This window comes from Phalacrocorax carbo, chromosome 1, assembly GCF_963921805.1.
Source record: "Phalacrocorax carbo chromosome 1, bPhaCar2.1, whole genome shotgun sequence".
Taxonomy (NCBI): Eukaryota; Metazoa; Chordata; class Aves; order Suliformes; family Phalacrocoracidae; genus Phalacrocorax; species Phalacrocorax carbo.
This window is the reverse complement of record NC_087513.1, coordinates 15190991-15215990: the sequence shown is the minus strand read 5'-3', so window position 1 is coordinate 15215990 and position 25000 is coordinate 15190991. Positions and strand designations below refer to the sequence as shown.

Genomic DNA, 25000 nt, shown 5'->3' with positions numbered 1-25000 from the left:
GAAGCAAGTTTTAAAGTAGTTGTGTGTCCTGTTAATCCCAGGATTAGTGGGAATTTGCACCAAGACCAGCTCACTAGTATGACGTTTAGGTGGTGAAGTGGGGCAGTGGTTTGTTTTCTCCTAGTGTGACCTTGTTATTTGAAATACTCACTGTGATGAACTTGTTGCTTTTCAGAGCAGTATCAAGCTCTCGTCCTCAGACAGTGTTAAGATGCAGGCACTGTAAGCACAATGGTGGTTCTTGAGGATTTCTAGGAAGAAAATGGGGCAAAATACTGCCACTTCCTAAGAGCTGGGCTGTGCTAGAGTCAGGAAGCTACTGAACTGTGGGCTCCAGCATCCCAGAACGGCAGCTGAAGGTGTGTGGTCCTGTCACAGAGAAAGCAAGTGTTTGTGTTGCTTGTAAGCTTGGGAACTAACAAAACTTAGCTGCTGTGTTTGTGTGGGTATTAAGTGTTGGACAAAAGAGGTTCTTCATTTCTGCTGAAACTTCTTACTGTGACTTGTCTGGAGAGAGCTTGTTAATAGGGAGGTAGGGAACAACCACAGGTTCAACAAATGAATTTCCTGCACTCCTGTGGTTGAAGCACTGTCTGCTAGCATGTTAACAATGCACAGTCATGCAGTCGTTCTTGTTCAAAAGTAGAAATGCAGCTGTATGTCATGTCTCTTCAAAGGTTTAGCTTCTGAAGACTGCTGTAGTCCTGCTAAATGTGGCCTATTAGGACTCAGTTTCAGAAGTACAGAAGTCCCACAGCAGAATGGTATGCTTGGAATGAGTAGCTTTCTGACTTAGGATACCACTGGCTATAGCAATGTATTTGTTTCCTGCAGACTTCAGTAGGTAACAACTAATTAAACTTTGCATTGGTGGAATTCAATTCTGAGTATCTTCATCTATGGGAATTAGTATGTGTCTTCCTGTCCAGTTTGTTGTCATGTGACAGCTTTTTGATACCTGCTTGATCCAGTGTTAGTACAGCTGCTATAGACCAACCAAATACAAGTCCAAAACTGCCCTGTGTGGCAGATCTGGGGTGTGTCAAAACTAGCAGGGAGGGCACAAGAACAACTCCAGCTGAAGAACTAGCTGAAAAATAAGCATTATTGTCTAATTTCTGGAAATTCAGGAAAACTCCATTTTTCCTTGCCTCCTGTGTTTCTGCCTTTCCTTATCAGGTTAGATGACTGTTGTGTGATTTTTCTCCAAATTTAAGTGTAGTGTAAAAATATAACACACACCCCCCACACCCTCCTGAACAACAACAAACAACCCAAAACCACAGAAACCTGGAGTTGCAGAGCTGTGCTGCTTTATTAGTGTAGGCAAAGCAATCCCTTGAAGAGGAATAAATCTGGTAAACTTTGCAATGGTTCTGCTGCTTCTGTTTGGGCTGCAAACACCATGGCCCAATGTTGTCAGGCTGATGATTGCTTGATGTAGTCATACCTGCTGAGACAGGGTAAGTTGTCTCAAATTGCATCCAGAAGAACTATAGACCTTCTAATTAGAAAACTTTATAGGAGCGTGTTACTTAAAATGTCAGTCACGACTATCCTGATTTAGAAGACTACTCTTCACAAAGTGAAACAATTTATCAGGGTGGTGCTACACTTTGAATTAATCTCCAGAGCTGTGCTCCATTACCCCAGCATTCATATGCTGGACCAAGCTCATAAGCTTATAAAGGCATGCTGGGCAGTTGTCAGATCCTATTTTTAAACTGTTTCTGAGAAACACTTCTGTCTCCTATCTCTGCACAAGCATAGGAAAGGCTATACTTCATGTAGGAGCCACGGTGTCTGGGCTCATCTAACAGCAATTTTTGAACTTGAGTGTCTCCTTCAGAGATAGTAAAGTTGAATCTGCAGTAACTTCTGTTGGTGAGGGAAAATGATGATTACTAGGAAATAGTGGCAGTGGGCTATTGAGTCCTTGGCTATAACTACCTATAATAAAAGATACAAGTCTATGGTGCTTGACAGACTAGCCAAACTTTAAGAGGAATCCTGATGGCTAGTGTCAAAGCACCTGCTTTGCTATACTTAATGGAGTACAAGAAGAGTTGCAATCTAGAACACTTCAAATGGTATTTCTCCTGGTGAAGCTTAAACAGCAGTTTTGCTTGATAATCTGCTACTTATTTGCAGTAACCCATTTACTACAATTGTGTGATACCATCTTTAAATTTCCACTAATGTTGGAAAGTTGTATAAAAATGCAACTGCATTCTGTATGCAAGTAGGGTTTGTGTTTTAAGGCTTTTCCTCCCTGTGTCCAAGATCATCTACTTCAGACTAGGCCTGAAACACAAGCACTGGATGTGGGTGTTAACATACTCTTGCTATACTGGGGAGGGAATTCCAAAATTGAAGGACCACTTCAGAGAATATATATAATATAGCTTTTGGCAAAAATAAGGAATACTGATGAAGCATTTAGACTTGGTTCTGTCTTAAAACTGGCAGGGATTTTTTGAACTGGGCTAAGTCCTAAGAGCATGAAGAGAAAAATCATGCTGCTGTGAGATGAATTATACAGTGCCAAATCAACATACTGAGTTCTGCATGTCTTGGAGCTCTTTCAAGAGACTTGTCAAACACTGCAGTTGCTGGTATACACCTAATTGATGGGAGGGAATAATTGTTTCAAAGCATTATTAGGGCTGTACCCTGAAGGCTGTAGCTAAGCCTGCACTACTTCTAAGAGCTGGCAGTGTAGGGTCTTATGGGTGGTTTTTTTCTAGAACAGGTAAGCTGCTGCTCCACACTTGCCTGGAGATTGTGCACTACAAATATTGGCCTTGGAAGTGCAGCTGTTAGCTAAATTGGTTTGTCTTGTCTTCTGTTTTAGTGGCATGACTAGTCCTGATTCCATTTAAGTAAATGGGAGTAGTTAGCTGCTCTTCTCCTTGGTATTTGTTATCTAAATTCTGCCTTGTATGCCAAGTGTTAGTGCTTGTATGAAGGAGGAAGATTTATAATTGGACCTGTTGTAACCTCATCCTGCAGTTAGCAAAGCAAGGTAGTCTGTTTGAGGGGTATGATACCTCCTTCTGCACTTCATCTCCTGTTTAAGTCTGTCTGCTGAAACATGCCCTTTAATTTCAATAATGCAATGATACTGCTATGTGTGTTCTAGAATTGTTTCCTCATTTAAAACTCACCCTGAACTCCCCACACTTCTGTAACCTAGCAAGAATTTTCATATACTTGAGTCCTCTGCAGTTAATGGCTCTGCCTTACCTAGTCTGCTCAGAACTATAGCCTTATTTCTCAATTGTCTCATGACTAATCCTCATATCTTGTCAATGTATTTTGTAGATAGCATATCACAAGTAAGCAGGAGTTGAGCTGTCTGCAAATGCTCCTTCTGTCTAGAAGTAACTTGCTGGAAGGTACTTGTGCATGCCTGTAGATGCTTCATAAAGCTTGGATTTTTTTCCTGTGGACAGCCTATGTATTTAACAGGAAACTCCTTGCTCTGGGTGCCTCTTTTTGCTTGAATAGTGTTGAGCAACAATTATGTACTGATTGCACTCATTACAAACAAACTCCACATCCTGTTTAGAATAGGATGTACATACTAACAAGTGTAAAACATCTGTTGCATCTTCCTAGAAATAGCATGTTGCAGTCTTGGCTGTTTCAGCTTCACAGCTGTTCAGAAGCCATTCCATATTTAAAATCCAAAGCCTTTAAGGGATGTCTGAAATAAGTTTAAAGTAGGTAGTAGTTTTTTCTTACGTGGTGCAAGAAAAAGTACTGGTTTGGAGTTGGTACTCCACCCTTCTGCATCATCAGTCCCCACTATAGTAATAGGCCATCAAAGAGCAAAAAAACTGAACTGGGTGTCCAAAAACGTAAGTCCAGTAGACCTTGTTTTTCTTTATGTGCCTTTCTGAGATTCTCGGTTGAATCTGAATTTTGGATATGCGTAGTTGGTACTGGAGTGGAGGAGAGGTTTCTTTACTGCTTAGGAATACTTCTACTGTAGTTCATAAGCTGAAATCTTGTTCTACTTGTCATATGATAAATATGAGATGCTTTGTTAAACTCATTTGCTTTTCCCTTACACAAGTTTAATGTAAGCATTGATTTTTTTTTTTTAATATATATATATTTTAACCTCATTAAGTAGGATCATGTCTGACTTGTGATGCCACTTTGAAACTCCCTTACTATCAAATACTTTGTGCTCAACTGGAAATGCTTGGAGGGGACTCCTCGTGTTTTTGATTGTTGCAGGAAAAAATAAGAATTAAATACATTATTCTGTAAACAAGCTTCACAACATATACCCAAGACCCATTTAGCCTGTTTAAAATAACTGTTCTTCAGTATGTGTAAGATAAAACAGTCAAAACCCCACAAAATATCAGTATATGTGAATGACCATGCTAGCAATTACAGATGACCAAAGGGAGGATGATGGAAGTCCCTAGAGGTAACTGCAGCTCTTTAGAGGGAGGGATGGAAGACTAGATGGGTTGAAGCAAAGGCTGTATTACTGATGTTAACCAGAGAATAGTTACTAGAAAAGTATTTTCATCAGCATTTGTAGGTTTTCAAAGCTGTTTTTCACTTAAACACATACAAAAAAACACTAACACCAGCCTGAATTGTATACATTAAGAGGTCTTGCCCCTAACTGGAGCAAAAGGGTGGACTGTAAGAAGGAAACCTGACTGAAATCCAGCTGTCTTGGCTGGAAAATAAGCAGGCCTAACCTGTAGCAAATGAACAGCATAGAACTTCTGAGTAGCTTAAGGCTATGTCTAGAGTGGATTATAGAAATGATGAAAACAGAGGCATTGTATGCAACTGCAGAGTTCTGAAAGACCAGTTTAGAGGGGGATCTTCTGCATAGGAGTAACATCCCTATTTCAAGCAGTTGTGCTGTGTCCTACATCACATGATTGCTAGCTGTTGTGTAATGGGAAAGCCTGGCTTTTTTTCCATTCATCTTATGGAGCTCGTGGAGGGAAGCACAGATTGGATTGTATTTAACTATAACTTCCTTCCTGTTGGGAGCTCATGTCTGAACTATTACGGATTTCTGGCACTTAATCTGCCATGTGGAATGCTTTGGTTTCCTGCCCATATGTGAAATTTGAGTAAGCTTTGGAGTCTCAGGATGGAGGGGGTGACTGGGAGCCATCTTTCTGTGGGATAATAAAGTCATTCCATGATTGTCTCCTTCCCCAGCTTTCTGGATGGGTATAACCAGGTGTACTATGGTATGTCATGGACAACTGGTAGTATGTGTAAGCTAACAATATAGCACATAGACCTATTTAAGCTTTTTTTAATTCCTAAACTTAAGGACTCTCATTTTCAAAACTTAAGATAGTTTTGCTGTCTGAATAACAACCTGTGTTATTTCTGAATGCAAAAAGAAAGTGACTGAGCTGGAAACTAGATCAAAGAATGGCAATTTTATGCCTAAATTTCCGCCTGCCTACCAGGCTTCTCCAAAATCAGTTTGTAGGTTTCCTATGCAACAAATGCATAGGAAAGTACTGTACTTCTTCTGAAGTACAGAAAGAAGCCACCAGCTGAAGAATGAGGAAGATGGCTCAAAAACAAGCAGCACAGAAAGGAAGCTAATTTCTTTAATTAGGTCTGCTTTTTACTTTTTTCCTGTTTTGGAGCTAAGTGTTTATGCCCAGTCTCCTTTTGTAGCTTTCTGAAAGAGAAGAAGCTCCAACCACCAAATCAGTAGCCTTGTTAAATGCAGGAGGTGGAATGATGAAGTCTGTAAGCATGACTCCAAAGACCTGCAAATGCTATGCATGACTTAAATTTGTCTGCTTGGCATAATCAAGCTCTTGCTTGTAGGAATTTAACTACTACAAATTCCTATAACTCTGTTTATAGGAATTTAACTTCCATGTTTGTAGATGGAAGTAGAAAAACCACATGATTTAGTGAAGTCTGATTTTTATACTGTCATGGAAAAATCTGTCTAGTGGCAGCTGGCTGTATCTAATTTTTTCTAACTTTTGTGTTTGTTAGTGATTTCTTTCTATTCATGCTGTATTAGCTTTGCGTGTTCTCCAGAAGACTGTACTCAACTTAAATACAAAGGTGTTTGTTTCCTTTGTTTTCTAATATGAAAGAAACTGTTAAATGTGCTGATCTTTCATGACAAAGAGGTGCTCAGAAGGGGTTAAGCTAACGCTTGAGTTCACAAGTCAGAATAGTCTTGTAGCTTGTAGTTGCTGCTTAACTGACTTCTAAGATACTGGCAGAAAAAGAGCTATAGTTTAAAAACACAGCTGGCAACAGTCTTATTTCTACCCTCAGAAAAGTAAACTTTTCCTGCCACAATCTCCTGATCTGTTTGGATAGTATTAAAGAGACACTGGGCAAAACCCGAGAGTTCTGTGACTGTTTGCCCAGAGTATAAATATTTCAGGCATTATTGAGTGCTTGTGTGGCTTAAACGTTGCAGCAGTACTGTCTCAGTTATTTTTAGGTTTGGGGAGCAGGAAGAGTGCTTGCTTCCTGTCTTCCCCTCCCCCCAAAACCTTGGGTTCCTTAGACAAGGTGAAGAAAAGTAGCAACCCTGAGCCAGTTTATCAGTTCCAATTGAACTGTGTGAGTACATTTCCTGACTGTCTTCCTAGGAGTGCAGCCTCTGCAGTTACATTGCAGCACTTCAGTGCTATTATTTCTTTTCGAATGCGCAAGGGCATCAAGCCTCTCAACTGAAACAAGAATGCAGCTTGTTACTTTTATGTGCATAGTCCCCAAAACATGGCTATTAAAGCTCATAACTAGAATTATTCCTTCTCGAGTTGCTGTCATGGGAACTTTGATGCTATGCACAAGCATGACTAACATGAGAAATCAGTGAAACTGAATACTCTAGTGCCTCTTAGTCATTATAGCATGAATATATTTAGGTAATAACCATTAATGTCTTCACATCAGCTGCTACTTCTCTTCTTATCCATAGCTACAAATTGCTCCTACTTGTAGGTTTTGGTTGCATGTTCACACTGTAAAGCAAAGGAGTGTGATAACTTGGTAACAGTACCTGTCTAGTTTGAGCTATGTGAAACTGCTTTCATTTAACAAAAATAAAACTAAAAAACACCCTGAAATTGCTACCTTGATACATAGAGGCATAAAGAAATCCATAGCAGTCCCTTGGATTTTCTCCTAAGGGAGAAACACAAAAAATGCATGTGGTCCTGGTTACTGTGCTGTCAAAACTCTATTAAGGCCACAGGTTTTTTTGTTGCATGAGTTTATTGGCTAGCGGTATACAGGTGTTAAATTTGTGAGGAAAAACATCTGGGGCTATTGTGTGCATCTCATTACATTTGCAATCGTAGTGTACATACCCCTAGTATAAATAATCTCTCTTCCTGACAAACCAGGCTGCAACAAATCCACCTAAAAGTAATGGAGCAAAGCATGTGGAGAACAGGCCTGGAACCACTCTGGCAAGAAGCAGATAAATACTAGCTGTGGCATGCTGAAGTGTCCCCATGTGTGGAGCAAAGATGGAAACGGCAGGCTTGCCCTAGCATGCTCCTCCAGCAGCTACACAGAAACGTCACTTTGTAGGGAAAGCACAGGTCTTTACAAGTCTTCCGTGTAGCTTCCACTTAGCAGCAATGGTCATAATCTGTTTGGGGATGTTTGTTTGCAGTTTGGTCTGGGGTTTTGTTTCATTTAAAGTTAGGATTTTAGAAAAGTGAACAGATCTTAACTGCTTACTGTGATTCTCTGCTGAAGCAAAAATTTCATGCTGGTATTACCTGCCTTGGAAAACTAGCTACGTATGAAAGGATACTGATTCAGAATACAATTTTCAAAATCTTGAACTGTGGAGGGGGGGAAAAAACGGAGTGTCTGCTTACAGAAAGACTTGCAACCTCTTGCATCACTACTTAGATGCAGACAGTAAAACCTTAGTCTCCTGATGTCTGATTCATGCTCATTCAGTTAAAAAGACATAGCAGTATGGTCACTTGACTGGTGAGAAAGTTGAGCAATTCCATTTGTCCTCAAATATATTTTTAATTTGCAGATGAAAATCAATAATTTTGCTGCTAGTTAAACTTTTTAATCAGCAGTTCTGCAGGCTGCTTGTGCAGCTTGCTTTTCAGCTCCATCCAAGGCGATCTCATTTTAAGAGAATAATATATAAATTTAGTAATAAGCGAACAACTGTGTGAACATTTAGATAGTGGTAGAACTACTATCAAAAGATAAAAGGGACCATTTTTTATTAAACAGTACATAAATATAAGCTAAGGCAGTGAATCACATGAAGGACAGGGGCTTAAGCAGTCGTGTCCCCTTCGACAGTCGTGTCCCCTTCGACAGTCGTGTCCCCTTCGACAGTCGTGTCCCCTTCGACAGTCGTGTCCCCTTCGACAGTCGTGTCCCCTTCGACAGTCGTGTCCCCTTCGACAGTCGTGTCCCCTTCGACAGTCGTGTCCCCTTCGACAGTCGTGTCCCCTTCGACAGTCGTGTCCCCGGGTCTGTATGTAAGCAAGGCTAGTAGCACCACCTGTTGTTCTCGGTGTGCTTTTAGTTTCCGTAAGTTCCATTGCTGAATTTGGTAGTAGAACTTGGGGGGTGGGGGGGAATCATACTCTGGTTCTTGGTTTTATGCTGTAGAATAAAACCTTTTGGTGTTCATTTGAGAACTCACCAAAATCTTGTCCTAGCTGTGATCCTTTCATGGGGAAATAGTGTATTTAAGTAGTGGGTGGGGTTTAAGAAGCTTATGTTTTAAAATGAGCCTTTCACAATTGCTGATGCTGGTCAGATTATAAATACCTTAGACGTGTGAAACAGATGTGACTTAGCCATGCATAATGTAGCCTGTTCACATGCTTCTCTTAGAGGCTGAGCATAACATTAACTAGATCTAGAAGACTTGGGTAGATTCTTCATGTAATGGTCTCTGTGGACTTCTCTGAGCTGGGTATATGAGCATGTATTACTGTTAATTGCTTCTAATTACACTAACATCTGAGCAGAAGAGAAGAAACCACTTGGTTAATGTTTTTTGTTGTTGTTGAAAGATCAATAACAACAGGAAGCAAGTGGTAGATTGACATATGTACATAATGCATTCCCTTTATCCTTGTTAAGATGGCGTTAAGGCCTTCCAGGAATGGAGGCAGCACTGAGAGCTAGAGAAAAGGGAGGGGGGGAAGGAATCGATGAGGTTAGAAGATGTTAAGCAGAAAAGTGTGGTGAGCAAATCTGAGAGTAAGGGAAGGTCCTATAATGAAGAGAACCACCTTTAGCAACAGTGACAGAACAGGAAGCCTTACATGAGGGCCTGCTGAAACTTAATGGCTGTCATCTAATGACACCTGCCGTCAAGAAGTCAATGCAGAAGTCTGCTGGCTCTGGAAGCATGGGACTGATAAAAACAGCTCTGAGGTAGCTGGTGGGGCTATCTTGGCTTAGGGGCTGGAGGAGTCATGGAGGTTTTGCAGCTAGCTGGAAAGAAAGAACAACTAGTTGGGGAGTAACCCAACAAAGTAAAAAGTCATAGCAGTAGGACCATGTTGATGGTGACTGAACAAGTTCATCTTAATGTTGGAACACTGCCAGCTTCTTAATGAGCCCTAACTAGGAAGCAGTATATTGGAGCCTGTTGTGGGTACAAGAGGCAACAGCGGCTGAAGGCATTATCTCTTGTTGCTCTGGGTTATTGCTCTGACACCAGAGCATAGTGTTTCATTGCCCCAGTTGTGTTGCTTACTTGTTGAAAGTATGCGGTGAACAAGAGGTTGGCCTGTTTAATGAGGAGATCATTTTCTCCCACCCCTGAATTTCATTTTTGAGCTGGGACTTTTTGTGGATCTAAGATTCATCGAAATGAAGGGGGGAGCTATTGTATGATGTGAAACAGAATCCCTCCAGGCCCATATTGCTGCAGAAACATCTATTCTTCCTTTTTTCACTTCTATATAAACTGTGTAAGTGAATTTTCAAAGCACATCACGGCCTCATGTCAGGGCATAGGTAACCAGAGTCTAATAACTGGTGATCAATGAAAAATTTGGCTTGAGGAATTTTGTTATATAGGAAGTCTAAGGCAGCGATGGGGGCAAAGTCTCATCAAAGGCATATTGTTAAATATTACCATGAGACACTGTTAGCTGTAGTCGCATTAGTTTGTCACAATTTAACAAAACTATTTCTGCAGGAAACGAAGCAGGGATCTTTTACTGATAACATGAAAAGAAATAAGTTAGGCAGCAGCGTGTGGCCTGTAATTGCAAGCTTTATAAAACAAGGGTCCAGTGGCCCAGGCAGTCCGTTCTGACGTTTCTCAACTTTCCCGTTAGATTTCCTAATGTTACAAAACATAATGGAAATGAATAGAACTGCATTTTCTGCAAGTATGTTTCTTCTGAGCATCAAACATATTTCACTTTCATTTCATGGATTAAAAGAATGCAATTAGATGAACGAGCTTAATGACAGAGCAAGTCTTACTTTCATAGATCTTCTCCCACCCTCCCCCTTGCCTTTCCAAGGTAACTCCAGTACCTCACGAGTTACTAGTAATGCTGGCAGAGACTAATGTTTACAACTCAGTCTGTTTTTTGAATACAGGCTTCAGTCTTCTCTAGCAAATTAAAAACAGATGGGAACTGCAGGGAGCAGAATAGAATTTAATTCTGTTTTGTGGCTTGTGATGTTAGCAAAACTCTTTGGGTATTTTCATTGTTACTTTGCCTAGAAAATGGCTTGTACCTTCCTCCTGTCCAGTCATTGTAATGCGCTGTCTTCTTCCAGCGTGCTGGGATAACTGCTGTAAGCCTTCACTGAGATACATTGCTTTACTTCCACTACAGTGACAGACCATGGTATAAGCATATTACATTGATAATTTTTTTTCAAGTAAAATGATGAAAAACTAGTAAACCCAGCCAGAAAAGTTTTTTTTATCTGCTCTTCCTCCACAGGTGGTGGAGGTGAAATGCAGTTGTTTTGCAACATTTAATAAGTCTTTCTCCTTTCTCCCTTAAACTACCCTAGCTGGAAGTACGCTAAAGGAATACTTGGTGGAATTTGAGGGAGACAGGCTCAGTCACCCAAAACTGAAGTGGTTCTAGGATCTGTAATACAGAAAGGATAAGGACATTTTCATGCAGTTAATGCTGTGCTTTTTACACTGGTTGGTGCCATCTCAGAGGAAAAAAAATGTGTTGAATCACACAAATGTTGCTTCTTGCTGGGGTTTGGGATTTCCTTGCAGCTCTCCCCTCGTAGCTGTGGGAGCTGGTTTTGCGTAGTGCGTGTGCTCAGGCAGGAACTTGCTGGAGATGAAAACAGAAGCCAAACAGTTCTGTGCAGAATGTAATAGTTTCTGACTCAAATTGTGTGGTAATTGCCAAAATATCATAGGGTGTGGTTGGAGCTGCTGTGTTTAATGTTGCTGAGGATTTATCCCTTCATAATTTGTCTAAATGAATATCATATGCTAATCTCAATTAACATACGAAAGTGGAGGAAAGATTTGATGTTTTCTAGCCATTTGAAACCTGATAGTGTGCAAAAATTTCAGTATGGTGGAGCATTGGGGTTTTTTTTCCCTCCTAACTGCTCAGTCTTAACTTCCATTCTTTGTTTTCCCGCAGAATGAAAGAAAAGCTACTTGCAGAAGAAAAAGCTGTAGCCTCAAAAAGATTAACTCACAAAACTGTGAGCACTGGAAATATGATAAAGCTTCAAATCATTACCTAGTTTCACCAGGAATTAAAAGTACATAACCCTGGAAGTTCCAGTAGTAAATCGATACAGAGTATTTTTAAATACATACCTGCATCATACAGCTGTTTGCTTCCTAGAAGAGAAGTATTCCTAGCAGTTTGTTACAGTACCAAATTTTAGTGTCAAATATAAGATCTGTGGTTTTACTATGAACACAAACTTCAAGAGAATTTGTATGAACTCTACTTCTTCAGTAATTGTTCTTGATAAACTAGGCCTTACGGCTTCAAGAGGCAAACAGGAAAGGAGGGTGTAGTCAAATTTTTGGGCAGATAAACTTCAATAAATTAAATGTTTAAAAGGAAGAACATAACTAGTACTTGTTCCTTCTCTTGGTGATCACTCCAATTAAGTGTTGCACTTCTGGTAATGCGGTGGCATGCCTTCCAATGCTTAGAGATATTAGCCTGCTGTTTAATGGGGAGCATATTCCTCTGAGGCCTAAGTTCAAGGCCCAGTCTAAAGACTCTAGTGCCTGTATTATGCCATCTCTACAGATGGAAATATTTCTGTGGTGGAAGTTCTTCCTTTTTTTCAGGCAATGTATTAGATAAATGGGAATGTTTTTGAAATAAATACAAAACCTTTTCTTAAGCTTTCTAAATGTGGAATAGTGTGAAACAGTGCATTACTCCTGTATGTACTTTTTAAATGTGCTACTTCAGATCTGCTGTCTTTTTACCCTGCAGTGCCAGAGGAGAGCTCTGCAGGAAGTAATTTCTCTCCCATGTTTTAATCTCTGCTATTCTGGGTCCAGTCCTTGTACAGGAAGCAGTTTCTTCTGGTGGACTGTCTTCTGGTGCTGCTTGGGGGAAGGGGGAAGAGCTGATATTCTGGAATAAGGGACTTCAAAGGGTTGCCTAAATTTGTTAAATCTCGTGTTGTAGAATCAGAACATCTAGAAAGGCCTACTTCATAGGATAATCTGAATATGTTTCACTTTGTCAGTCTTTCCCAGCACATTTCATGAAAATGTTTCCAGTGCCTTTGAGTTGTTAACTCTGGGCTCTAGTGATTCTAGGACATGAACTGGCACCTAAAGCATTACCAGAGATGCAACTCCTGCCTCAATTTTAAGTCAGTCATACTTCTGTCACTGAATAAAGTTCTTGCTGGGATAAAAAGGGCTATATATTTTACTTAGATAAGGTCCGTGTACTTTATTTGAGATAGTAAGATTTTTTCAAGCATTTTTAAAATGAAAATTTTCCTTAATAGTGAACAGCAGCCATGTAAACTAATATTAGACTCTGTGTGTGACTATTTGCTAAAGGAAAAGCATGTTTTCAGAGTGTGGTTTTTGGACTTCCAGACAGATTACACAAGCTCAAGAAGGCCACATCCTGTGCAGAAAACCAGCTCACAGAAATGCCTATTGTTCTTCAGGATTATAAGTCACTGTATTTTCAGCCTGCCTTCTTTTTCAAAGAACTATATGGAAAATACTAATGCAAAGGAACCACAGCAGCTTAACAAGTGCTTGGTCTTGCCAGGTACTGAGCACTCCGCTGTTACTAAAAAGGAGGGGTGGGGGATTAAAACATTAGGCTCCCTGGCTAGAGAACAAAGGCATTGTGTTGGTAAAAGCAGCTGAGAGTGTTTTATTAGTTATGTGGTGAATCAATTGATAATTGATGTACTTTAAGCCTGAAAGTTGGTTCTATGCAGCCATGCCAGTATTTATTGTCTTTAGGGGTGGAAAAAATGTTACAGGGTATGCAGTTTGTTTCAAGCATGGTGAATTTTCCTTGACACTGCTTCATCCCTGCTCAGTCATTGTTGCAAAAAGACAGAATGGGGTATCTGAATCTAATACCCTACCAAAGAGGTAGGGTGGTTAGTGTTTCTAAATCTCTAACCGTGCTTATTGCTGAGTTGTGTGCCATTCCACTTGCAAGTTAATGGACCTATCCATAAAGAAGGGAGCTATCAAGCCAAAAATGTAAAACTTACTTGCTCTTCCTTTTTTGTTTCACCTACATTATCACTTGGAGCTTATATTTTAAAAAGCTGAGGTGCTATTTTTCATATATCCATTTTCAAACCAGAAAAGAGTGTTTCAGTGTGAATTTTAAAACACTTGTATTATAGTTTTCTTTTAAAAAGCAACAACTTACATTTCTTACTAGATTCAGTACCTATTTAAGGCCAAAACATTTGTTATGGTAATACATATGTAGCTAAGCACAAGGCTGCTATGAGAGTATTTGAGGCTGTATCCTGCTTTTCTGCAGTGCTGTGAAAGGAACCACCTCCCTTTAGTCACTGCCAGTCTCCTGACCGTGCAGCATTACCAAAACATGTGGCCCATAAAATGGGATTATAGGGAAGGCATTCAAGTAAACAGAATTTCCTCAGGATGAGATTTGCTTTTTCACGCGGAGCTCCTGTGTGCTTTAGCCTGGTGCTGCAGCCTCGTTCCGTAGCCATGGACAACTTCTCTTAGTGACCATGAGGGTGTGAGAGCACCTAGGCCATCCCTGTGTTTCAGTGATAGTCTGCTCCTAGGCTGGCCAGCACAGTAGTCCCCTTCGCAGTCAGTGTTTTTTGAAGGATGCACCTGATTACAAGTTAAGGCAAAATAATAATTTCTGTGTCTCTTCAGTCTGTATGTAGCAATAAATGCCCAGTCCCATGATGTGGCTATAGCTGCCAAAAATCTGCAGTGAATGTACAGCTGTATCTGTCATCAACTCTACAGTATTGCTCAAGTGGCCTGGTGCTTTCATGAATTCCATTCAAGGATAAGTAGCTGCTTAAAGCTAAAAACCTCTATGCTTCTACAAGCACACAGTTATCTGGGTGGTTAATAGTGTATTTCTATGATTGCATGGTCCTGTCCAGCCTGTTCTGTTGAAAGTACACAACTGGGGACAGGCTCAGTCTGCAGTTCGAGTTCTTCATTGAGATTAAATCACATCGTCAGCCTTGGTGAGGAGTGTTTCCAGACCTGCTCCCTGATTCCAGCCCTGGCCTTGGTAATTCAGGCTGTCATTGCTGCTCCGCAGCATTATGCTGTGTGGGAAATCAGGGTACAAAGCCTTCAGACTCGGGTTCCTTTCACCATGTCTCATACTTTTAAAAAACTCAACTCAGATGGCTTTTGTCCTTCTACCTTTCCAGTGGATGCTTGTCACCAGGGGAACAGTTCAGTCAGTGTCCCCTTGTGCTGGTAGCAAGGCTTCAGGTGCTGATGGCCTTGTCATGGCCTCCTAGAGGTGCTGCTGTGTACCACAGCATGGAGGCTTTCATCCACAGGGAAAGCCACAATTGTAAATATTCTCCTTAAAAAACAGGAATTCATAAATTCATGTGGCTGTGTTCCAGACTGTCCAGTGTTAGTCACACTGTTTGTGCTACTGGGTGTTAGGGATCTCTATCATACTCCTCACTATGGGATGGGACACTGCCTGGTGCCTTTGAGGCAGCATAGCCTTACTTTTATTGTCATTACCTTTCTTTAGAGGCAACTCTGAACAGAAGGTGATAAACTTCTCGTAATTGGTCTTGGTATTTGAACAAATAGCAACACTGGGAATTTTCAGTTATCTGAAGAAACATAGGCCAGAAACTCTCCTTTTTTTGTTTCTGCACCTGGTACAAAGAAGTAGAAAGAACAGCCCTGGGAACGGGGGCACCAACACGGTTCCTGCCGCTGTCAAAAGCAGCAAATTCATTCATTTGTGTACCCCCCATTGTAACTGAAGCAAAGAATTGTTGCTGTGGGTTCTAAATCAGCGGTCGCTATTCTCTGGTTGGTTGGTTTCTTTTCAAAGCATTTACAATGGGGACCACATTTACAAAATTAAGGGGGGTAAATTCAAGGCCTGTAGCTCATATCACAAGTAACTGCACTCAGGAGTAATGTCATTGTCACAGCTGTACACAGCTTCCGTTTCTAGAGGGTCCAGTTCTCTGCCCTGGTCTATAGGGCGGGTGTAAATGAGAGCAAGCAAGCCACCTTAATTTGATGGCAGTCTGCTGATGAGACTAGTGGTTATTATAAGACTGCTTAATCCTCTTTAAGGTTGGGATTTTTTGGAAGGTCTCTGATTTCCAGGCATATTTTGTACAGAAGCTCATTTAAAAGCTGGGGCTGAATGAATCCATCGTAGTTGCTACATAAAATGGTGATATTTTAATCATATTTCAACTGAATGAGAGTTTAAAAAATAGGATTATTAAATCAAATTTTCCAAAGCTTAAAGAGATTCATTATAAACCTGGAGGTATTAAAAATATAGGGTCTGATGTTGAATTATGAGGGGAAGTAACGACACATTTAATTACTGTATTTTCCAAACATTAGGTAGATTATATAGATACAACAGCAGGGAATGGAAAATGTCTTGTGAATAACAGCAACACCTGCTTGTATTTCATTTAATTTCTGTGTGGGGTCTTTTATGTTGTAGAAAATACATTTTACAAACAAGCTTTTGATGGGAATGATACGTTAAGGCTGCAATATTTTGTATTATGCGTTTCAGATTCTGTATTGTAAATCAAAGAAGTAGAGCCATATATGCATGACCTCGGGACCAAAAATACTGCAATTACTAATGGTTTAAATTAACATGATTTCTATGGGAAACAGCTTTTAGAAACCTAGAAAAGTTGGAGTTGTGTTTGATTAAGGACCTCTCAGATGCTGCCCAGCACTGAAGCACTAGATCTGGCTGCTGTGAGCTCCCCCATCTGCCTTACCTGGTCATCAGTCCCATGGTATTAAAACTGAAACCTGCGAAGTGGAGCATACTAAGTGGAATAAATATAATTTCTGAGTTGTAGAGTTGTAAACTCCAGAGAGATGTTTGTACAGGGGTCTTTACCAGTGCACTTCAGCCTGGTAAGTAACGTAGTGCATCACTCAGTGATTCAAACAAGCAGGTCGCATACCCTGGTCCACGTGAGCTTCCTTCCCTCCCCAGTACACCCACGTACCAGCACTGACAGGCAGGGGAACTTGCAGTGAGCTGGATCAGCAGAAAAAAACGATTGATGCCAGTGTGGCTCTGTGAATGGCTTGTCGTGGTGTCAGATGACTGTCAGTGCAAGGGAAGCAGGAGGGGGAACCTCCCATTTTGACAATAGTCAGTGATGAGATTGTCTTTATGGTTTAATGAAATCATATCTGTAAGTTATATGCACATCTATAACTTTCTGGAAAGCCATGGCTGTTGAAGGCATCGATTCCCCACAGCTGAGTGCCACTCCCTCTCCTGAGTGCTGCCGCTAGGTTTGTCAGCTGCTTGACACAGAGGCAGGTAGGGGACATAAACTTGGCTGACTATGACCCTCTAAGAGCTTTCTAGAAATTTTTAAGATTGATGGAGATAAGTTGTGTGGATAAAGTGTGATTCAGATGACCCTGTTTATATGTTCACATTAATATGAGATGCAATAGGTGACTGAGGGGACTAAAAAGTCTAGGCTCAGACTTGGGCAGCTGCAGTTAGACAGGTGAGCCATGATGATGGAGACTGAAGACCTCAGTGCAATTTTCTGGAAAATAAAGGAATCCACATAGTAAAAAGACAAATGCACAAATGGCTAATTAAGATCATTGGTAATGAACTTGTATAACTCAAAACACACAACCAAAAAACCATGAGGGGGAGGCTTGCAAATTCCAGCCTGTTTATGTGGATCATCAGACTGGTGTCAAAGTACTGAATTCAGTGTGTGGACTAGGGTAAGACATTAGAAGGTCACCATCACGGGGGGGGAGAGAAAAAGAAAACTTAATTTTTCCCTGTAAACTTTAAAGGCCCTGAGCAGTGTTTTTACTGCCTACTGTTACAAGTGACATCTAGAGATTACTAAAACCGGAGGAAGTTAGATGAACCAAACCTCTTCTCATTTTCTGTTTAGTGCTGTCGTTAGTGTTCTTGACAGCACTTCATAGATATTCACTTTCAGTGGTTTTTATGCATGGTTGCACTTCCTGTCTCATATTAACATGATGATGTCATTCTCGTGCACCACTGTGGGGAGAGCATGGTGGTGTGCTTTGCCCGAACTGCAAGAAAGGCTTTCTCACTCCTACAGAAAGATTTTGCTTCTGCTCTGAGGGCTAAAATCCAAAAGGAGGGGCCCTTTTTTGAGCCTCCTCTGTATGGAACTAGGAAGCAGAGTGGGAGGAAGAGGCAGTGGGAGAAGTACCTTCCTCATGCCATATTCTGTAGAGAGCTACTTACAGGACTATCCATCTTCACCTAGTGTGGGTGAGCAGCTGGAGCCTGTATAACCCTGTCTGTGCCTCCATAGCCCTTACAGAGCTGTAGAAGGGAAGGAAGGGGTAGGGAAGCTGCTTATCCCTAAAGCAAACAAAGCAATGAAAAGGGAATGGGAGCTGCAAATATGTCCCTGCTCCTCTGGCCATCACCACGGGTCATGGGAGGAGAGTACTGAGAAAGTCCCATCTGCCCTGTGTCCCTTTCATGGGCTGGGAGAGCAGCAGGCACTGACCTGGGGCTGCAGGGTTTGTTTCTCTGGTTCTACTGTGTGTCCCAAGAAGGCAGCAAGGGGATGTTGCTGTAATAGAGGGAGGAGTGTGGCTGCTAGGAGGGAGCAGGCAGCCCCAGCACCTCTGGGGAGCAGCCGGAGCCTGCTGCTCTTCCTGCCTCATCAGATCATTTGGTGCGCACCAGGCCAGGCGCTGCTTTGCAGGCAGCAAATAGGCAGAAAGCTTTAAAGTGATAGAAATCAGCATGTTAAAATGAACTTGGAAAAACTTCTAGAAGACTTTGTCCCCTTAAATCTGTCTGAAAGGGGCTCTTCTAGCATGAGTCATCTGCAGCTGTAGAGGAACCCTGGGCAGAGCCTTCCTCCACTCTGCTGAATGGAGCTGTCAGAGTGCCCGGAGCCAGGACAGGGAGAAAAATACCCCGATTCATTTCCTAACGAGATATGCATGGGAGAATTCCCTACGGAGCCACCAGTGGGGGTTTGTGGCTTTGTGTTTTTCAGTCACTGGGCTCCACATAAGCAACACTGTGCAGCTTTGAGCTCCCACATGGAGGACCGAAACCCCCCAAACCTGTCCCCAGGAAGCAGACGATAACGTTGCTGCAGAGGAAGTGGCTTCTGATACAACCAACAAGCAATTTGCCAAAGTCCACCGTTTGGGTGGTTGCCAGGCTAAATTTGACATAAAATTATTTAACCTTTTTGGCTTTTGTCTTACTGCTTTCTGGAGATGTCTCTCCTGCTTCCTACCATTTAAATCTCACATATGGCAGGGTTTTTTTCTCCCCAGAAAAGTTAATGCAGGCTTTTTTAGAAAACACAGAATTGTTAACAGAGTATCCACTCTATTTAATAGGTGATTAAAATATTCTCAAATACTCTTAGTAGGTTAGCAAAGCTGAAGCTAAACCATATGCAGCTAAGGGGTTGCTCAGGGCTTCATCATGCCCTTTCCCATTCCACCTCGCTATAATCCAAATTCCTAATTGACATAGGAAATACATTATTGCAGAAAAGATGGTATGTTAAAGTCAGACTTCAGATATTCGAGGCATCAGGCGCCCTCTTGTGCTCTTTCTCTGGGAGCGTCGCAAGGTGAGCAGCTTCCCAGGAGCAGAAGCTGAGCGACACTTTGGCCTCAGTTTGCAGGGAGGCCAGGGTGTGCTTTGGGCACCTACATCGCGGTCCCACGTGGTTTTGATGTGTAGGAGTTACTTGTTGATGGGTCCACAAACTTCACTCCAGCTATACAATGTGACCATGCAAAATGAAGCTTTGGATAGAAAAAAGTTACTTTTATTTTCCAAAAGACAAGAATAAGATTTTTAAAATCACTCAACAGCCCTCATGGGCCTTTGGTGGCTTGCTGCCAAAAGAAATAAATTTCACTGTTTTATATGCTCAAAGTTGTTCAAAAGGCATAAATATATTATTTTCCGGCCTGATGCAAGGTCCTAAATTTACTGATACCTCTAAGATGCAAACAGGACTGAGTGTAACATGTGCAGTGAGCTCTTCCCCTTGCCAGCATTTTTGTCTTCCCTTCTCTTTGGGGATTAAAGGTATTGCTTATTTCAGGCTTATTGACCCAGAGCAGTTTTAGACTGGGCTACCTGCCATTCTGTGATGGCATTTCTAGCAAAAGAGCAGTTTCTATCAGTGTACCTCTCAGCCTGAAAGCTCCTGAGGATTGTGATCGTTTTGTAGAGCAGTAACTAGAATATAAAAGAAGAATGGTCGTACTGGGCCTAGCCGAGATCCATCTAGCTGATACTGATCCTGTCTTCAACAGACACTGTAAGTGGATGCCTTGATAAAAGCCTAAGAACAGAGCAGGTATAAATGCTTCTTCCTTTACGGGTCTCCCAGCCTCCAACCATCTTCACATCCTGAGCTGAATATGGGGGTTTGTACATTTAGCAAGCCTTGACAAATGACATTTCCAAGGTTGTCCAGTCTTCCACTGACTAGTAATAAACTTTAGCATTCACAGGATGCTTGTTGTGATCTCTGTTGAGCACTGAGCTGATACCATATGGAACTTCTATCATAACTTGATTATCTCACTGAGTACTAATGGTCTGTGCTGACCACATGTGAGCACGTATATGTGAAGTTAGAATTGCTTTTCTGCCTATGCATCATTTTACATTTACCTGTACTGAATTCTGTCTATTTTATTGCCCACTGACTGATTCTTTGTGTGTCTGTCACCCCTCATTCTCACCTACCTCAACTTACATCATCAGCAAAGTCTGTTGCTTTCTGGTTTGCCCCCTTTTTCCAGGTACACTGAACCAGAGAGCTCCATCACAGATCTCTGGGGAACTGCAGTGGTGAATGATGTCCATCGTGAGCACTGACCATCTTGTGTTCTGTTTCCCATCTTCTAATAGTTATTTACCCCTCAAGGATCTTACGTCTTAAGCCATGGCTGCTTGGTTTCCTTTAATAGTCTTTTGAGGGATGTGGTTGAAAGCTTTCAAGAAACTCAGATACACTTAACAACCAAACCATCCTCGTCCTTGTGGTTGCTGAGCCCTTCTAAGAAGTCTCATAGTGCTTGATGCAGATTTCCATTTACAAAAAAAATTAAATTAAAATCTGAGTTCTTCCAAAGTATATCATGTTTGCTTAATAATTCTATTCACAGAACCACAGAATGGTAGGGGTTGGAAGGGACCTCTGGAGATCATCTTGTCCAACCCCCCTGCTTGAGCAGGCACACCCAGAGCAGGGGGCACAGGAACGCGTCCAGGTGGGGTGTGAATGTCTCCAGGGAAGGGACCCCACAGCCTCCCTGGGCAGCCTGTGCCACTGCTCTGCCACCCGCACAGGAAAGGATTTTTTTCTCCTGTTTAAGTGGAACTTCCTGTGTTCCAACCTGTGCCCATTGACCCTTGTCCTGTCATTGGGCACCACTGAAGAGAGTCCCATCATCCTGACATCCACCCTTCAGATACTTAGAAGTATTGACAAGATCCCCCCTCAGTCTTCTCTTGTCCAGGCTGAACAAACCCAGGTGTCTCAGCCTTTCCTCATAAAGGAGGTGCTTCAGTCCCCTGATCATCTTGGTAGCTCTCTGCTAGACTATAATATTCTGTATTATAATTTCTACTACTTGATCATAGGTGAAGCTTTGTACAGAAATATGCCTCTGCTGATAATGGCATGACTTTGGCAGTGTGACTGTGTTTTGTAGTACTTTTCATGTTCTTCATAGAATGTCACAAAAACGTCACAGCATGGTATGTTTCTGTAGAGGGCAAGGAATATCTGTGAAGTGTTTTCAAACAAAAAAGAAAATCCTGTGGAAGTGCACAGAATTACTATTGCTGTTTAAGTTAAACCTAATAGGAGTTACCACTCATCATAACAACTGAGCAGGTACAACAAAAAAGGATCAGATCAGGGTTTTTTACATATTCTGAAGTTACCAAGAGTTACTTGCCTGTACCTGACAGCATACTTGAATTTGACCCAGTAAAGACTAGAAATTCCTTTAGCCACAGGTAGAATTTTTCAGGGTCTCGGCTGAAAACTTTCCACACTTGAGCAGGAGCAGTGTCAGGACACAGGGATTGTTTCCAGCAGAGCAGCTCCAGCCCTTGGAAGTTTTCTGGGGGCCATCTATTACGAGTTAGCTACTTTGTTCAGTATCAGGGACCATCTCATAACTGTACCTGATACTCTCTGAAAAATAATCCAGACAGGCATTTGGGAATCTGCAGAGTACTAGAGGAGGGTCTGAAAAGTGCCTTTCTTTTGCCCAACAGAGTCTCTGTGCCTCCTTTTTCCTTTCATGAGGAAGATGGGGAAAGGCTCCAGGCAGAGATGAATAAAGGAAGTTTTTTCTGAGTAGTTGGGTCTTTAGCAAAGTACGGGGTGAAGCTCTTCAAAAGGTGGCACAACTTCACATTTGTGGTTTGCATAAGTGAAATAGCTAATGTAAATTAATTTAGAGACAAATCTCCTTAGCAAAATCAGCCATTCCTGAGCACAGAATGTTGTCATTAATAATTTGAGCAAAGTGTGTGGTCATTGTTGTTCTTTCGTTAAACCTACCTACTTTAAAATATCAACAAAAGGCTCCTTGTGTCTGCACAGCTTAACCTCAGTGTTTGAAAACCTGACAGTGCCAAGTTTGATGCAGCTGCTGGTGAAAGATAATTTTCAGATTTACTCCTAAATTATCCAATGAAAGAAAGCAAAATACGAGAAAGGGGAAAAAAATCCTCAGACAAATCCAGCAACTTGGGAGTAAATTATCCTCTTAATTTTACTAAGCATCTGAGTTACTGCTCAGTGAATAATGCAGTAACAGTTTCCAGAGGACTAGCAGGTATATTTTAATGTTTTGATAAAAAAAAGAAATGCATATATTAGCATAGGCCTATTAGGTCTGTGAATTGTATGCACTCTGTGTGTGTAAGAACTGATGCTGCTGAGGTACAAGGACAGCATATACTTTGCAAAAGGCTGAATCCAAATTGACGCTTCGCATCGCATTCAGCTGCTCTTTCACAGTAAGTGTGAAAGTATGCTTTTCCCTATAATATCCAATAGTACGTGTGATATAATTTAAAAAGTAACATGTCTTGCATTACAGGAAGAAGGGAGGGGGCAGGTAAGAGTGTGTACACAGATACTTCCTGCAGAGCTGCTGGCTTGTGGTTACTCACTTGTCCATCCATCCTTACTCAGCACTGCAGCAGTTAACTCCTGCCTTTTAAAAATTGTTTAAATTAATATAAAATACTTTCCTAGACATGTCCAGGGGCCAACTCTGAGCTCTGACTATTGCTACGTTCTGCTCTTGCGTGCAAGATTATCTTTCCAGATAAGCATGAATTGAGTGAAATGAATCTATCAATAATCAGTGGAAAGGATGTCATAATGTGAGGTCTGATACTGTACAAAAAAATACACACGTCCTCGAAAATGTGTTTGGAAAGGAACTGCTTTATTCTTGACATAGCTGCAGGTCTGGCAGCAACAGCTCATGAAGAGGTGTGGGAATTAGCTGATAGACTTCTTGTTGGCAAAGAGAGCTAGGAGGCTACCGATACAGGACTGACTCCTCATTTTTAAATTCCTTTAGGTAAAGGAAGGTAAATTATTTTTCTTAGCTGATGAAACACATTGTGAGGCAAAGCCACATTTGAGAAGGAAAATGTAAAGCGTTTACTGGAAATAAAATTTTCGAGTCAAATGGAATATGGTGTCATGAGAAATTTGTGATTTCTTTTAGTTTGTCATAATCTTAGATTATCACAATAAATGTGGCTAAGAAGACAACGTATGAACTGGGAGGTGGGGAAAGGAAGAGATGGCTGAAGATGAAACGTACATTTTTAATTACTTAACTGCTGATTCTCTGATTTGGATCTACTTTTAATTAAGTTAAACTATTTTCAATGGAATTTTTCTTTGTAGCATTTGCTGCCATGCAGTGTATGTGTGGTACCGTGCTGAGTCTAAGGAAGGGGCAATCAGAAATACTCCCTTGTCCTGTGAATGCCACAGTCCCTGTAAGGGCACCCATGACTATTAACTGACACTTTTCCCAAAAACTACTTCCTTACAGCATCAGTTAAATGAAACTTAAAAAGCTATCTATAATGGTGCCCTCTGGTGACTCCAAAAATTTTTACACTAGAATGAAATAAAAAAAAGATGGAATTGGGCCTGTGTTAAATTACCCTGGCAAGTTGGACTGTTCATTAAAGATTAATGAACAAATGAGAGCTCCTAGAGCTCAACCAGGCCATATACACAAGCTGCGCACATACAGAAGTCCAGGACTAACTCCAAGTGTTGCAGGACCAGAGCCGTGATGAGTAAGTCTCTCACCTTACCAAGCAAGTAATCTCTTGTATATTCACAATAAAAAGAAGCCTGCCTTTTGCCACTGCAAACTGATAATTTATTTTTCTAGTCCCTAGAGAAAAGAAAATCGAAAGATGTCTTACTGAGTTGGTCTCAAATAAACCAGCTGTGCAAAAGAATGCCTTTTGTATATTCTGCAGTTGGTGTGGCTGCCACACAGTCTCTGGAAAGCTGATCTCAATGCACTGTTTCCTCCCCTGGATATTGCTTTTTATATGCCCAGTCTGTCCGCAGCATCTGAAGTGTCTACATTTACTGCTCATCGTTTCCCACCATACTGACATACATGACCTTCTTCATTGCACTGACTCTAGTGCTCAAGTGGCTCTTACTCTGTTCTGGTTGAAAAGGAATCTTTTATTGGCAGGGTTATGCTATTCTACAGCCAGATCCATGGTTGTATAAACACCAGAGCTGAAGGAAGCGAGTAAGTGTGTGTGGCTGGGGGTGGATGGAATAGGTGTGGGTGCCCCTTTCAGCATGACTTCTGTTTTAAATCATGACCTCAAAGCTATGTCCTAATCAATATGGATGCAACACTGGTGAGGTAATGAGAGTATCACACTCCAAGGCAATTAGCCCAACAGAAAACCACCCACAAGCAGATACAAGCAAGATAATGGATGGGGGTAAAAGGAAAAAAATAATACCTGTGTTAATAGCTTTGTATGAAGTGGGAGCTATTATCTAATGATTTAATCGTTATTTACTGAATTTCCAAATTAGGCACGAACTCCCAATAACTGTATCAGGGTAAGTAACTCCTCTGCTTTTAAGCAGTATTTCCCCCATGCCATGCCTGGGAGGGGATGCGTGTCCTCCCATTCATGTCCTTTGCAAAACAGCCCCTTAGGCACAGTGTAGATCAACCAGC

At 41.3% G+C, this 25000-nt stretch overlaps 1 long non-coding RNA gene across 1 annotated transcript in view; it reads left to right on the top strand.

Annotated features, from left to right (window-relative positions):
• LOC135312106 (uncharacterized) overlaps window positions 1-24467 on the top strand; it is a 30020-nt gene extending 5553 nt beyond the window's left edge. Inside the window, exon 3 of the long non-coding RNA XR_010371762.1 lies at window positions 11634-24467. This is a non-coding gene — a long non-coding RNA (uncharacterized LOC135312106). The remainder of the gene's footprint in view (window positions 1-11633) is intronic.
• Window positions 24468-25000: the final 533 nt, after the last annotated feature.